The sequence below is a fragment of the Macaca mulatta genome, chromosome 9 (genome assembly GCF_049350105.2).
Source record: "Macaca mulatta isolate MMU2019108-1 chromosome 9, T2T-MMU8v2.0, whole genome shotgun sequence".
NCBI lineage: Eukaryota > Metazoa > Chordata > Mammalia > Primates > Cercopithecidae > Macaca > Macaca mulatta.
The window spans coordinates 15,650,544-15,665,847 of record NC_133414.1 but is presented as its reverse complement, the minus strand read 5'-3'; the positions used below and the strand labels follow the sequence as shown (position 1 = coordinate 15,665,847).

Here is a 15,304-nt window from a genome sequence, read left to right as displayed (position 1 = left end):
GGTTTTGGATGACCTTTTTATAAAGTGCTTCTTCTATATAGGAAAGCAATGTTTATGTATGCATATTTTTATTTTTTAACCACATCTGTGATATGTTCAATGGCTCAGGGATAAAACACTTAGAAATAAAGAAAAGAGTTTTTTGTTTTTTGTTTTGCCAGCGTCTCGCTTTGTTGCCCAGCCTGGAGTGCAGTGGCGCAATCTCAGCTCACTGCAGCCTTGACCTCCTGAGCTCAAGTGATCCTACCACCTCAGCCTCCCGAGTAGAAAACCTTTTTTTTGGGGTGGGGGGCCGGGGGAAGATGGAGTCTTGCTGTGTGGCCCAGGCTGGAGTGCAGTGTCATGATCTGAGCTCACTGCAACCTCTGCCTCCTGGTTCAAGCGATTCTCCTGCCTCAACCACCTTAGTAGCTGGGATTACAGGTGCCCGCCACCACACCCGGCTAATTTTTGTAGTTTTAGTAGAGACAGGGTTTCTACATGTTGGCCAGGCTGGTTTTAAACTCCTGACCTCAAGTGATCTGCCCACCTCAGACTCCCAAAGTGCTGAGATTACAGGCGTGAGCCCCCAAACCTGGCCAAAGCATTTTTTAAGAACTGGAACTAATGTAAACTTCTAGGCATTACATTGAGTAGTTGACAGAAATTCTTGATGAATTTTGCTCCAATTTTTCCGGCAGCTTAGACACAAAGGGAAACACACTGGATTATGTATTTTGTTTTGCAGCAGGAGAATATGTTCAAATTTAAGTGCAGGTGATGACAGTAATTGGGACACTTGATTTTTATGTTCTTTAAAAGAAACAAGTATATATCTATTGACTTTCTCGTGTAACACTCATTTTACATTCTTTTGTTACTCTCTTCTTCTTTGCAGAACTTTCACTTTCTTTGTAACTTTCATCCAACAGTGAAACAAACTGGAAATTATGGTCTACTAAGGAACAGACTGTGGAAGAGAAGAAATGAATGATTCCTGTTCAGCCTTTGCAGGGTACAATATCTCACCCATTGCTGCTTCTGAGAAGTTTCTTTGGAGGCTTTGTTTTTTTTTTTTCTGAGGTGCTTTTTTTTCAACCAGTATCTCCCCAGTCCATATTTATTTCTCAGTCAAGAAACTTCATAAATGTCTAATCTTCTAGAGGCTGAGGAGCTTGGAATCTCTTGGGCTCTTCAACCCTTTGAGAGCCTTTCATGTAAGTGAAACAAATAGAGAGTAATACAAGATAGGATATGAGCAATAAGGTGCTAAATTGAATGTAATCAAGAAAGTGCAAAAATGGCTGATCTTATCAATAAGTCAGAAAAGTGTGAAAAATTACATGAACCACAAAGATCTGGGAAGGTCTCACGGCAGCCAGAGACTTCGAGATTGTAGGAGTCCATAGGAAATTGGCTCTTGACTCTTTCTACTTTTCCCCATTGAATTTGTTTTTGTTTCTATGGAGTAATTTTCTTCTATCGGTCCTTTTTCATTTTATCCCTGCCCTTCAGAAATTCATTCTATTTCATTTCTTTAGCAAATATGAGGGGCATATTATTGATTCTTCAATTCCCTGTCTTATTTTTCCTATGCAAAAACCCAGCCTGTAAGTGTGTTCTTTCTCCAAGGCTATTTTAAACAAACCATTTCCCCAGTCCTTCTTTTTGCTAAACAGGACTGTCTAATCGGGTTAAGTTCTTTTTTTTTTTTTTTTTAACAGATAAACAGTTTCTTTATTCCTCCTCTTCTTCTTCCTCCTCCTCTTCTTCATCTTCCTCTTCCACCTTTTTCCGGGCAACTTTAGCAGGACCCTTTGCACCATCAAACTTTCCTTTTGACTTATAGTCAGCAACATCCTTCTCATACTTCTCCTTCAGCTTTGCTGCCTTAGTGATGTAAGGCTGCTTTTCACTGTCATTTAAATTATTCCACATCTCACCCAGCTTTTTTGCCACGTCTCCAATAGAGATGCCGGGGTTTGTGGATTTGATCTTGGGACGGAATTCTGAACAGAACAGGAATAATCCAGACAGTGGCCTTTTGGGAGCATTAGAATGCTTCTTCTTCTTGCCTCCCTTAGCTGGTCCGTAATCCTGCATTTCCCAATCATAGCGCACTTTATCTGCCTTTGCCATTTCATCAAATTTAGATTTCTCTTTCCCGGGCATCGTCTTCCATCTCTCAGAGCACTTCTTGGAAAATTCTGCAAAATTGACAGAGACCTCTGGGTTTTTCTTCTTATGTTCTTCTCTGCACGTCTGCACAAAGAAGGCATAAGCAGACATCTTGCCCTTTGGTTTCTTGGGGTCACCTTTAGCCATCCTGACTGTATTGTTCGCTAGTCTAATCAGGTTAAGTTCTTGATGAAGAAGTACCTGGTTTGTGTTGGTACAGAATTCTCATTAGAATATATAGTGAAGCTCTATACACGTGTTCGTTAAGGCAACATTCCAATTCAGACACATTTCCAATCACATACCCCAGATATGCCAAAGAGTTTAAACCTCAGTCCTGATAACACTACTTCTCAAATGTGCTGTTCTAAAGTAGAAGAGATTTCAGAAACTTCAGACAGATTTGGTGATCCGTGCTTACAAAGATCTGCTGAATAGCCAGCTCAAATGCACTTAATTAGTATCACAGAATGTCACCCATAAATTAAGGCCAAATAATAATGCATAACTTACGAGATGTTTTAAAATGCATTTATCTGAAAATAGAGCTGAAACCTGAGAAAGATGCTGGTCCCACTAATAGTAAGAGAAATGCCAATTAAAGCGACATGAAAATGCCATTTCTCTTTACAGAGGGACAAAAAGCCCACAGTTTGGCAGTGAATTCTATTGGAGCGACTGTGAAGAGTGAGGCACTTGCAGAGAATACTGGTGGGAATGCAAGAAGGTACAGCTTCTATGAAAGGGAATTTGACAACATGTATAGCAAAATCATATACACATTTACTCTTTGGTCGTCTTCTGGAGACCCACCCCTAAGATGGATTGCCAAAAATACAAAAACACTTATTCCTAAGGCTACTCCTTGCAGCATTATTTGTCATAGTAAAAGAAAAGCAACCTGAAATAACCCAAATGTCTATCCATTGGTGTCTGGGTAAATAAATTGTGGTCCAGCCACATGAAAGAATATCTCGTAGCTCTATAAAGAAATGAGTAACTCTTCTATATAAACCATAGAGCGATTTTCAAGGTATATTATTATACGCAAAAGTGAGGTGAGAAAGTGTATGCTGTTTTCTAGAAAAGGGAAGATATGAATATATACACACATTTATTTATGTTTTTAAAATAGAGCAAAGATCACTAAACACACACACAGAATGGCTAACTGGTACCTACAAGAAAAATGATGCAACAAAGCGAATAAGATAATGATAGAAGCTATGAGCTTTGGCTATATCTTGTTTTAGAGATTTAGAATGATATAAACATGTTGCATAAATATTAAGTTAACTTTAAGCAACTCCTAAATATTAAAAAATAAACTTACATATACATCTGGTTGATGGCATAAACACACAGGGAGGAACTATTTAAAGCAACTTTTAGTTTACTTTATTACGATTTCAACTTTTATTTTAGATATGGGGGTTCACATGCAGGCTTGTTACCCAGGTACATCATGTAACACTGAGGTTTGGGTTATAAATGATCCTGTCAGCCAGATAGTGAGCATAGTACCCAATAGGTAGTTTTTCAGCCCTTGTCCCTTCCCTCTCTCCCCTCTCTAAGTAGTCTCCAGCATCTATTGTTCCCATCTTTATGTCTGTGAGTATGCAGTGTTTAGCTTCCATTTATAAGTGAGAACATGTAGTATTTGGTTTTCTGTTCCTGCATTAATTTGCTCAGGATAATGACCTCCAGCTGTATCCATGTTGCTGTAAAGAACATGATTTCAGTCTTTTTCATGGCTACATAGTATTCCATGGTGTATATGTACCACATTTTCTTTATCCAACCCACCATTGCTGGGCACTTAGGTTGAGGGGTATATTATTGATTCTTTGCTGTTGTAAATGTGCTGTGATGAACATACGAGTGTGGGGGTCTTTTTGCTAGAATGATTTCTTTATTTTGGGTATATTCCCACTAATGGGATTGCTGGGTCCAATGGAAGCTTGGTTTTAAGTTCCTTCAGAAATCTCCAAATTGCAAAGCAACTTTTATGTCATAGCGATTTCATTATATATCCCAAAGGACAGAAAGAACTTTAAAAAAAATCTGAAATGATTACCAGTCACTTTGGTGTTGGCAGTGGTGATTTTGTTTTTCTGAGGCTATCATGTGAGTAGTATGGATAAAGCAAGTGAGAAATGGTGTTGGCATCATTGAGATCCAGATTTTTGTCATGTGAGAAAAAAGAAATTGATGAGACTGTGTAAAACTGTAGTCCTGATTTTGAAATGGAAATACCAGCATAAATGTATGACTTAATTTATACTTAAAAGAAAATACTTAAAATGCCCCAATTTTGTACCCTGTAAAGTCCTAGAAACAACCAATCCAGTAGTAATTAGTATTCCTCGTTCCCCAATGGTGGATCTAGATTCTATTTCCCACTAAAGAGAACCAACCTCCTTAAATAATTGGTCACACCAGGAAGCAAAGAAATTAAATGACTACCAAGGGTGTTTCAAACAGATTCAGGAGCAACTGAATAGTTCTTATTCCTGGGGTCAGACAATTTGATTCCAAATTAGGATAAAACTGTAATGGATGAATTGAAACATATCAAATTTGTTTGACTCCATAAATGAATAATGATACTTTAAATAAATTCATCAGTCACATTTGGATGATGCTAGGCATGGTAAAAATTAGTGAATTTTAAAAATTGGTGAATATAGGGGTGTTTCCTGTTGTGGATATATTCTAACTAATCAATGATGTAGGAATGATAGAATAAAAATGACATTTACAATCCCTAAAGAATTAACGGAGTTAGGCAGAGATCAACATATGATGATATCACAAAAAGAGAGAAAATCAGACATTATATAACACTGGGTGGAAGGAGATGCCACCACCGATGATGTATTCTTGCCAAATGTACAAGAAATACAGGAAACAGAGGAACATGATAAACAACACCACAGAGATTCAATTAGTAAAATCCAGATTACAGGAAACTGTAAAAGCAAATGACCCAGTGTGTTCAACAAGATTTGCAAGAAAAAAGAAAGAAATTGAGAAATCTATAGATTAAAAGAGAACTGAGACATACTAGTCAATCGCTATTTCTGGACCTTATTTGGATCCTGCTTCAAACAACACACACAATTGAGGAAGTCTAAGCACCATTTAAGAATATTAAGAAATTATTGTATAAGTATAAGAATGGCATTATGGTCGTTTTCTTTAAATTTCTGTCTTTTAGAGATGTAAACTACAATGTTATAAGTGACAATGTATTAATTTATGTAATAGTCCATTAAAATTATTTATAGTAACTCTATTATAATTTTATAGAGAGAAGATATGGATGTGCATATCTAACAAACTTTTTTTTTTTTTTAATTTTGTTTTTGTGGAGATGGGGTCTTTCTATGTTGCCCAGGCTGCTCTCAAACTCCTGGGCTCAAGTGATAGTCTGGTCTTGGCCACCCAAAGTGCTGGGATTACAGGCATGATGCACCATGCCCAGCCATCTAACAAACTTTATTTTATTGCTTAAACTGGCTTTCAAGCTTATAAATGACAATACATTTCTTGTATGTCAGGAGGCCCAAAGAAAACAAGTGACCATGAAAAGAGCTATGACATATAGCTCTTCAAATGACCCATCTCTTATGGGCCAGGCTCGGTGCCAGAGATGCAGTGATGATTAAGTGGAACACGTGAGCTGAGCTTGTGAGGATGAGAGAGATTCCACTGTGTAAGGATCTGGGATGATGGAAGGGCCCTACAGGGAGGGGACCCCATGACCAGAAGTCCTGCCACAATGAGGGAGAGCTTGGTGTAACTGAGTTCAGTTGTATCCCTCAAACACTGCCCAGAGCCCTTGAAGGCATCTAAGGACACACTTATCAGGCCTGCCCCCATACCAGACTCAACTCAGAATCTTTTAAAGGCAGCTCTCTGTCAGGCTTGCCTGAGATGGTTTGGTTTTCCCTGGATAGGAGAGCCAGACACAGTGAGAGCTCTAGGACTAAGTTGAACCACATGAAATCGCCAGCTTCATGGGCCCACAGTGGCCGAAGTTTGGCAATTTCCCATGCTCTAACCTCAGCATTCTGAGTGCCGGGACTGGCTCATTGGGACCAGAGTGGCTGGGGAAATTCTCTTGGCTTTGTGTCTCCCTGGCCTTTCTACTCAGGCCAGGCTGTGGTTACAGCACAGATGGGGCTAGGGGCACTGAGCAAGGCCACCGAAGAGCCTCGGGGACAGGAAGGCATAGATGGGCTCTGTGTGGCCTCGCCTTCCCTTTCTGGGGAGTAGAGCATCTGGGAAGAAAGGAAACCCACTTAGAGAAGAAGATTGGGGTTCTAGACTTGAGCAATTATATGGGCAGAGACTGAGGTCTGGTGTAAGTCAAAGTAAGAGATCTAGAGCAGGGAAATGAATACCACAGTGTAGACCTCAATGGCAGTGTAACCTTGATGGCAGTGTAGACCTCGATGGCGCGTAACCTCAATGGCAGTGTAACCTCGATGGCAGTGTAGACCTCGATGGCAGCGTACCCTCAATGGCAGTGTAACCTCAATGGCAGTGTAGACCTCGATGGCAGTGTAGACCTCCATGGCAGGAGGACTGTGGGAAGCACATGAAACATAGGGGAAAAGATGAGAGAAGACCTTTCTCTAAGCCAGCATTTGCTCCAAGTCACAGCAAGGAGGAACTGGTACCATACCATACCTTGTCTGTAGTTGGCCGACTTCAGCTTAGTAGGAATCGTTGACTGAACGTAATTCTTTTAGCTGAGGATAGGTTCAGCCATTTTAAATTCATCATTTCAATGTGATCTTTATGGAATTTAGATCCTTAAAAATTCTATGAATTATCATAGAAAAAAGGCAGATGATAGGAAGGGAGGGAAGAAAACCATCTCAGTGACCTTCCAACTAATTATTCCAATAATGACTCTGGCCATAGGGTGGGCAGGTGAAATAAGGTGCCCCGTAGAGTGTGCTGCCTTATCTTAGCAATTTTGTACTAATGAGAACCTGATATTTGAAATACACTAATGATATCGATTCATTTTACAGTCAGCTTCATATAATAGAAAAACTAATGCTTACTAGATATATGAATAGTGGCTTAAACAGGATATTTATTTCTCTTTTGTGAAAAAAACAGCCTGCAGGTAGTTAATCCAGGGCTGTTTTGGAAGTTCTGTAGTCAACAGAGACCCAGGCCTCTGGTATTTTGCTCCTCCACCATCCTCAGTGGATCACCTCATGGCCCCAAGTGGCTACTTGAGATCCAGGCATCACATCTGTATTCCAGGCTGCAGTAGGAAAAAGAGAGAGAAGGTTATTCCCCACCTGTTTCAGGAGATTTCTATTAACACCCCATTAGGCAAAGCTTAGTCACGGAACACATGTGAGTGAGGATGTATTTGTATAATATTTTAGATTAGATGGGCATGTTGCTGATCTGATTAAAATGAATGTTTTCTTACATGGAGAAGATGAAGTGTGTAGGGGTGGATGCTGGCCATCTCTTCACTTCAGCAGTAGGGCCTGCTGTTGGCCAAGGCACCTGTGTGGAGGAGAGGCTTCTGTTATGAAATTAGATAGGAATGACACCCACATAGAACAAAAAGTAAATTTTTTCCTCCTTCCAACTTGCTTCTAAGTGCTTTCAGTTTCTTACTGGCTGGGTTTTGAATTCTAGGAAAATAAAGCTTCAGAAAGTGGCTGTGACAGGTTGCCCCACGTGAAACCTCCCATGCACAGAATCACTGCACCAGATATAATTGAGAGCTAGTTTCGTATTTCCTGCATATCATAGTGGAAAATTGAGCTGTCAGATCTCTTTAAGGGCTACATGCCAAAATGAGAACACCCAAGCCCTTCTCTTCGCAATTCATTTCTGCAGGACTTTTTTTTTTTTCTCACTATCTTCAAGACTCAAGAAAGTTGTACTAGAAGCCAAATCCATCTAATTTGAGTAAGCTTTTGAAGTTCAGATATTTGCTGTGGATAAAATTGAGAAAATTTACAGGGAAAAGCTTCTCTAAAGTATCCCTTCCCACTAAAAGTCCCTTAATTTCCAGAACGTTTCAAACTGTGGGTTGTGAGATAACCAATGCATTGTGGGAGAGTGGATTGGGTCTTGGTCCTCTGTGGTCAGAGCACCCTGACATACCTGTGCAATGAAGAGCTGGGTGAATGAGAAATAAGCAGGGAATTACTCAGTGTGTCTGCCTTCCAGATTCAAGTGATTCTCCTGCCTCAGCCTCCCGAGTAGCTGGGACTATAGGCCTGCGCCACCACACCCAGCTAGTTTTCATATTTTAGTAGAGATGGGGTTTCACTGTGTTGGCCAGGCTGGTCTCAAAGTCCTGTCCTCAAGTTATCTGCCTGCCTTGGCCTCCTGAGGTGCTGGGATTACAGGCATGAGTCACCATGTCCGGCCCAGTACATCTGTTGAAGGTGATTAAGCTGCGTGCTGTGAAGGTATTCCAGGAGACTTACAGCTGGTACGGGAACCTTAGGCTCTGTCACTTAGGAAAGAATCTTCCAATCTATGGACCACCTCACTTGTGTTCTTTTCTTGTAACTTTTTCTGAGCTCCTTTGCATCCTTTGTTTGCCCAAAAGATGTTTAACTGGAAGGAAATGTGCATCTTCTATTCCCTAAAAGCATGGTCATCTATGGGTTGGACTTAAATCCAGTAAAAGCAGCTTAATTTTTTTTTCATTAAGTTCTACAAATAGCTGAGTAATGATGCTCATCCAATAATTGATGGGGGATATGTCTAAAATTAGACAAGATGCTCTTGAAAGGGTATCCCAAAATGAAGAGTAAGGGAAGAGGAAGAGAATTTACCTCTGTGCTTTGCTCTGTGAAGAGTTTATGGGCACTATTCACAAGGAGAGATGTGTTGTGTTGTGTTATGTTAGAAGCCAGGCATATGTGAAGGTAGAAGCTCATAAGCCTGGAGATGGTGACCATGAAGACCAGGTCCAAATATGGATAAGATATGACATAAGTAGAAAGTGTCATCAATTTTCTTTTCATCTCCTTTCTTCACCACTTTGTCCATCATCTGATGTGCTATCTCTCTAGGTTCCCACTGTTATTTTTCCCTCTCTCCTCCTGTCTCAAAAGATATGTTGAAACTAATTCACATCTACATTGGAATAGAGCATAAATGAGTGTCCTTGGAATTTCAGCCAATTGTGAGTATCTGAGGGTCTTTTGAGGAGCAGACTACCTAGTCCTATTTTATCTACTCATAAGACTAACCCCGCAGCAAGTAATGATTTTAAGAAAAAAGTTTGGGAAGTGTCTAACAAAGTTAATTATTGCAGACCAATTTCATGAGTTTCATTGCCTCCAAGAAGGATCACTGTAGAAAGTTCTGGGAGATCCTGCAGTTGTCATGAGATATAGGATTGACAAGAGGATTATGAAATCACAGGTGAGAAGCCACTTAGCCCAGAGATTTTCAAACTTTTTGATTATAAGTCAAATGTTTTCAAATAGAAATAGTATAGGGAATATTAAAAGGTAAAACATATAATAGATAACACAGAGCTGTTTTGGTAGAACCCTGGGGTGGTTCAGGGGTAAGGGGTTAGGGAATGTCAGAGGTTCTTGTGGGAACCCTAGGGTTTGGGGCCTAAAGTCTAAACATCACAGCTCCATCCAACCCACACATTGGCAGGACACAAAAGCTTGGGCTCTGAGATGCCGAAAGACTTGTACAAAGTTAACACAGAGTTAAAACTGTATTTAACACTCCAAACTTCTAGTTCAGAGTTTTCCCAGTAAAGTCATCAAGTGATTGATTTTCCCTTAGATATTTACTTTTTTCTGTTATTAGAAAACCTAAAAAGTATAGGTAGTAGCATGGGGGGAAATGAAATCCACCTAAAATCCTATCAATCAGAAATATATATATATTCTATTTTCAGCATGAAATAATCTTCGATAATCTTAACTTCAACAATCTTGAACAGATCGGCTTTTCTCATATTGACTCACTGTGCAGCTTATCCTAAGACGCAGCAAGTATATAAAATAAAATACCACAGATCCTAGACTGTAACCGCATATAGAAAGGTTGACGTCTTTCATTTATTCACACTTTTAGCGGGGCAGGGGGGAAATACGGTGGAAAAGCCATTTTGAAATAACTCTTCCTAAAACCTCTCTAAGTTTCCCAGGACCCAAACCCAGCCTATCCTTGCGGATAATGATAGAATAATTATAATGATAGAGTAATTTGGAAATATTTTTCACAAGGAATTTTTCTAGATATTTTTTCCAAGCATCCAAGAGTCTCAAGCTCTGGCTGCAGTCCAGTATTTCTAATGAATTCTTTGAAGCTCTAGCATGGATGCTACTTCAAATAAAAAACTGATAGAAAATGGAAACGTTTCCTTTCACCACATGCGATAAGTGATTTTAAATTCATAAGTTCAGGTGAATCGAGACGACAGTGGAAATGAAGTTGACATAAATGACAGAGCCAGCCAGGCACCGCAACTGGGTTTGCTGAGCTGACTGCAAAACAAGGAGTGGATGAGCCGCCTGTCCGGCACATGGGGGTGAAAACCAGAGATCTGTGCTCTACCTGAGAGTTTGTATAAATGGCAGGGACAGAGAACTGAGGAAAGAGCCAGACAGGGAATGGGGGGAGAAAGTACTTGCTCAGAACCCAGACCCTCAAGTCAGGTTGCCTTGGTTCAAACCAGGCTCCAGCTACTTGGTAAGCCGAGCCTGGAAGACCGCTGGAGCCCAAGAGTTTGAGGCCAGCCTGGACGACAGAGGGAGACCATGTCTCCAAAAATAAAAAAAGTTTAAAAAAGTATTGGGCTCCATCATTTTATAAGTTATTTAATCTCTCTAGGTAGTAGATGTAAAAGAGACCATTAAAAATTATACCACTCTTGAAAATTTATTAAGTAAATATAGCTGACCCTTGAGCAACATGGATTTGAACTACACAGGTCCACTTACACGTGGCTTTTCTTAATCAACCAAACGAGGATCAAAAATATCATATTCATGGGTTGTGAAAACCACATATAAACAGGGCCAACTTTCGTATAGGAGTTCTGCAGGGCTGGCTGTAGGAGTTGGGTATTCCTGGATTTGGACATAGGCAGGGGTCCTGGAATCAATCCTCTCCATACCCCGAGGGATGGCTGTGCACATAAATACTTAAAGCAGGATTTGGCACATAGTGTTCGAGAAGTCATAGCTATTCTGATCATAATTATCTTGGAAGTTTTCTGATTTTTTTTCTCTTCTGTCTCTCATCTCTTTGCTAACTCTGCCCTATAAATTGAGACTATATTGAGCATTTTACTGGACACATTAGGAAGAGGTGATTGGAATTTTATCAGGACTAGGAGTAAGAGGAAAGCTGAACCATGGGTATGGGCTTAGGCCACATGTCAAGGCTGAGTGTGACATTGATGGAGTCTGAGGCTTGACTGAGATGGGGTGAGGCCTATATACCAGGATGTCCTCCAAAACCGGATCTGAGAAAGGGCATAGAGTTCCCCAAGGCAAATAAAAACAGCTTCCATTTCCTGAATACTGTGTGCAAAGTGGAGTGTTCCTGTGATTTCACTGGATACTCTCAACAATGCACGTTTTCAGATGAAGAACAGAAGGCTTAGGAAAGCTAAACAGGTAGTCCAAGGTCCTACCACTGAAAAGTGGCAGAGCTGGAGTTCCAATCCAGGTTCCATTGACTCCAAAGCTCATATGCACGCCCACTATGTTGTACTGTGCCAGGAAAGCAGGACAGGTCGGGTCCATGGTGTGAGTGAAGGCCTCAGACCTTGTGACCATTGAACAAAGTTGTCCACATGGGTGCTAGGGAGGCACTAGCGTAAGAGACTAGACTGGGGCATTCTTGAGAACCATATTCAGAAGTATTTCCTTTATCAGTCAAACAAAAGGAATGATTGAAAAATGTTGGGTTGAGAATATCGGAGAGCCAGGCACGGCTCACGCCTGTAATTCCAGCACTTTGGGAGGCCGAGGCGGGCAGATCACGAGGTCAGGAGATCCAGACCATCCTGGCAAACACAGTGAAACCTCGTGTCTACTAAAAATACAAAAAAGATTAGCCAGGCGTGGTGGTGGGCGCCTGTAGTCCCAGCCACTACTGAGGCTGAAGCAGGAGAATGGCGTGAGCCCGGGGGGCGGAGCTTGCAGTGAGCTGAGATCATGCCATTACTCTCCGGCCTGGGTGACAGAGTGAGACTCCGTCTCAAAAAACAAATAAATAAATAGAATATCGGAGAGAATGATATGACCTGCATTTTAGGACCGCAACTCTAATGGAAATTTACAGGAATGGATTTACTAGAACAGAGACAGGAATTAGGGGTGACCAGTTTGAAGGCTGCCACAATAATCCAGTGAGAACTTCCTGGATTTAGAAAATAAATTATATATAATATATCATTTTTATATATAATTTATATTTCATATAATGTATATTGCAAAGTATATAATCTATAATTTATAAATTATAATTTACATATGTGTTTATACATAATTTATATTTTATATAATGTATATTGTAAATTATATAATCTATAATTTATAAATTATAATTTACATATATGTGTTCAAGAAGTCATAGGTATTCTTTCACAATTATCTTGGAAGTTTTCTGATTTTTTTCTCTTTTCTCTCTCATCTATTTGCTAACTCTGCCCTATAAATTTAGACTATAATGAGTGTTTTACTGGACACACTAAAATATATAAAACTAAAACTAAATAGTTTATATATAAGCTAAAACTAAAACTAACCAGTATATATAAAACTAAATACCTAACACATAATATATCTACAAGTATAAGATAATAATTAAGAGCACTAAATTTGGAATCTAACAATCCAAAGTTTTTATCTCAGTTCTGTTCTATGTTAGCTGTTGAACCTCAGGCAATTCAGCTTCCTCCTCTGTAAGGCAGACAGGTAAGACTATCTTAAAGAACACTGTGAAAATTAAGATTAAACAGATGATTCACTTAAAAGCATTTAGTAGGCCGGGCGCGGTGACTCAAGCCTGTAATCCCAGCACTTTGGGAGGCCGAGACAGGCGGATCACGAGGTCAGGTGATCGAGACCATCCTGGCTAACATGGTGAAACCCCGTCTCTACTAAAAAAACACAAAAAACTAGCCAGGCGTGGTGGCGGGCGCCTGTAGTCCCAGCTACTCAGGAGGCTGAGGCAGGAGAATGGTGTGAACCCGGGAGGCGGAGCTTGCAGTGAGCTGAGATCCGGCCACTGCACTCCAGCCTGGGCAACAGAGTGAGACTCTGTCTCAAAAAAAAACCCAAAAAAACAGCATTTAGTACAGTTGCCTAGAACATAGTGCTCATGAAATACAAGCTACTTTATTATCATAATAATTATTATTATTTCTTACTCCCTTAATCCTTCCTGTTAGCCAGAGAACAAAAGTCTGCAATGAGAATGAAATTTTTAAAACCTCATTGTGACTCATTTAAGCAATTACAATTTTTCTAAAATTCTATTTCTAAAATTTCCTATAGATAGAGAATCCATGGCATGTACCAGGATGTCTTTCATCCACAAATGACGTCTTTTTTTTTTTTTTTTTGAGACGGAGTCTCACTGTGTTGCCCAGGCTGGAGTACAATGGCACGATCTCGGCTCACTGCAATCTCTAATCTCCGCCTCCTCCGGGTTCAAGTGATTCTCCTGCCTCATCCTCCTGGGTAGCTGGGGTTACAGGCGCCCACCACCACCACCGGCTAATTTTTGTATTTTTAGTGGGGATGGGGTTTCACCATGTTGGCTAGGCTGGTCTTAAACTCCTGACCTCAGGTGATCGACCTGCATTGGCCTCCCAAAGTGCTGGGATTACAGGCGTGAGCCACCACACCCGGCCTGCGTTTTTTGTTCTTTAATGAATAAATAAGATGCAATGCAGCTAAACATAATGTGGGTGGGAAAGAATGCACTGTCGTAATGTTCCCATTTCACTGCCGCTGCAGCTTGTGCTCAGGTGTCTCTCCTGAGTCATCAACTCCTGCAGAGCAGAGTTCAGGTCTGCCCAATTATCTTCTTGGCCAAGCAAAGTGAGTCCCCTGCAAAATTAGCCGCTTCAACCTTTCCCTCTTTAGGTGATTTATGTTTTGTAACGTTGGCGTGAATTATCTAATATTGAAAAACTTATTTATTTGCAGAGTTGGGTTAAGAAGTAATTATTTGCCCCAAAGTTGCCTAGATTTCTGTTAGGAACTCACATCTGAGCTCCCTACATCTAGTGGGCTTCTGAGATCAGAAGTCTCTCTCCATAATTGTTGCCAGGGAAAGAAGTCAAGTCAGCAGGTGGCTTAGTCAGTTCAGGCTGCTGTAACAAAATACCTTGGACTGGGTAGTTTATAAGCAACAGAAATTGATCGCTCACAGTTTTGGAGGCTGGGAAGTTCAAGATCAAGGCAACAGCAGATCTGGTGTCTGGCGAGGGCCCATTTCTCACAGATGTCCCTTCTATGTGTCCTCACATGACAGAAGGGACAAACAGGTTCCCTCCAGCCTGTTTTATAAGGACACTAATCCCATTCATGAAGATTCCACTTTCATGATCTAATCATCCCCGAAAGTCTCACTTCTTAATACCCACGCGTTGAGAATTAGATTTCAACATATGAATTTTGGAGGGGAACAACCTGATCACAGCAGAAGGCTCGGTGCCTTTTTTTCCCCAAGAACAGGATGGTGAGGGTTATTTTTGCAGCCTCTCACAATTGGGCACATACGATCCAAATTCAGCGCATTACTGTAGCGTTCCAGTTTTCCACTTGCGCTCCTTATGTCTTCCTGTTCATCTTCTAGTTTTATTGATTCGTGGACAGTGAGTGCTCTGGCTATTTCTATTGGTGTGGACTTGCCCTGGAGAGGGACCCCCACCCTCTGGAAGAGGCCCCAGCATGATTAAACTCTGGAGAAGTGGGTCGTGTTTTGGAAAGCATGTTAGCTATGCTTATCTATAAACCACATCATATATGGGCTAAAACTGGCACATGTGGTCTTTGTTTCATTGCTTGGTGCTGAACAGGGATCCAATCCAGCGTGCTGGAGAGGAACGATGATTTTGGAGAAATGGATGCAGGGAGCCACACTGGCCCAC

The 15,304-nt window shown here is 40.7% G+C and overlaps 1 pseudogene across 1 annotated transcript; it reads right to left on the bottom strand.

Moving 5' to 3' along the window:
• Positions 1-1,680: 1,680 nt before the first annotated feature.
• On the bottom strand, positions 1,681-2,328 carry LOC107000048 (high mobility group protein B3 pseudogene; annotated as a pseudogene). Its single transcript, XR_001446993.3, has one exon. The product of XR_001446993.3 is annotated as a high mobility group protein B3 pseudogene (transcript).
• Between the last annotated feature and the right edge of the window lie 12,976 nt (positions 2,329-15,304).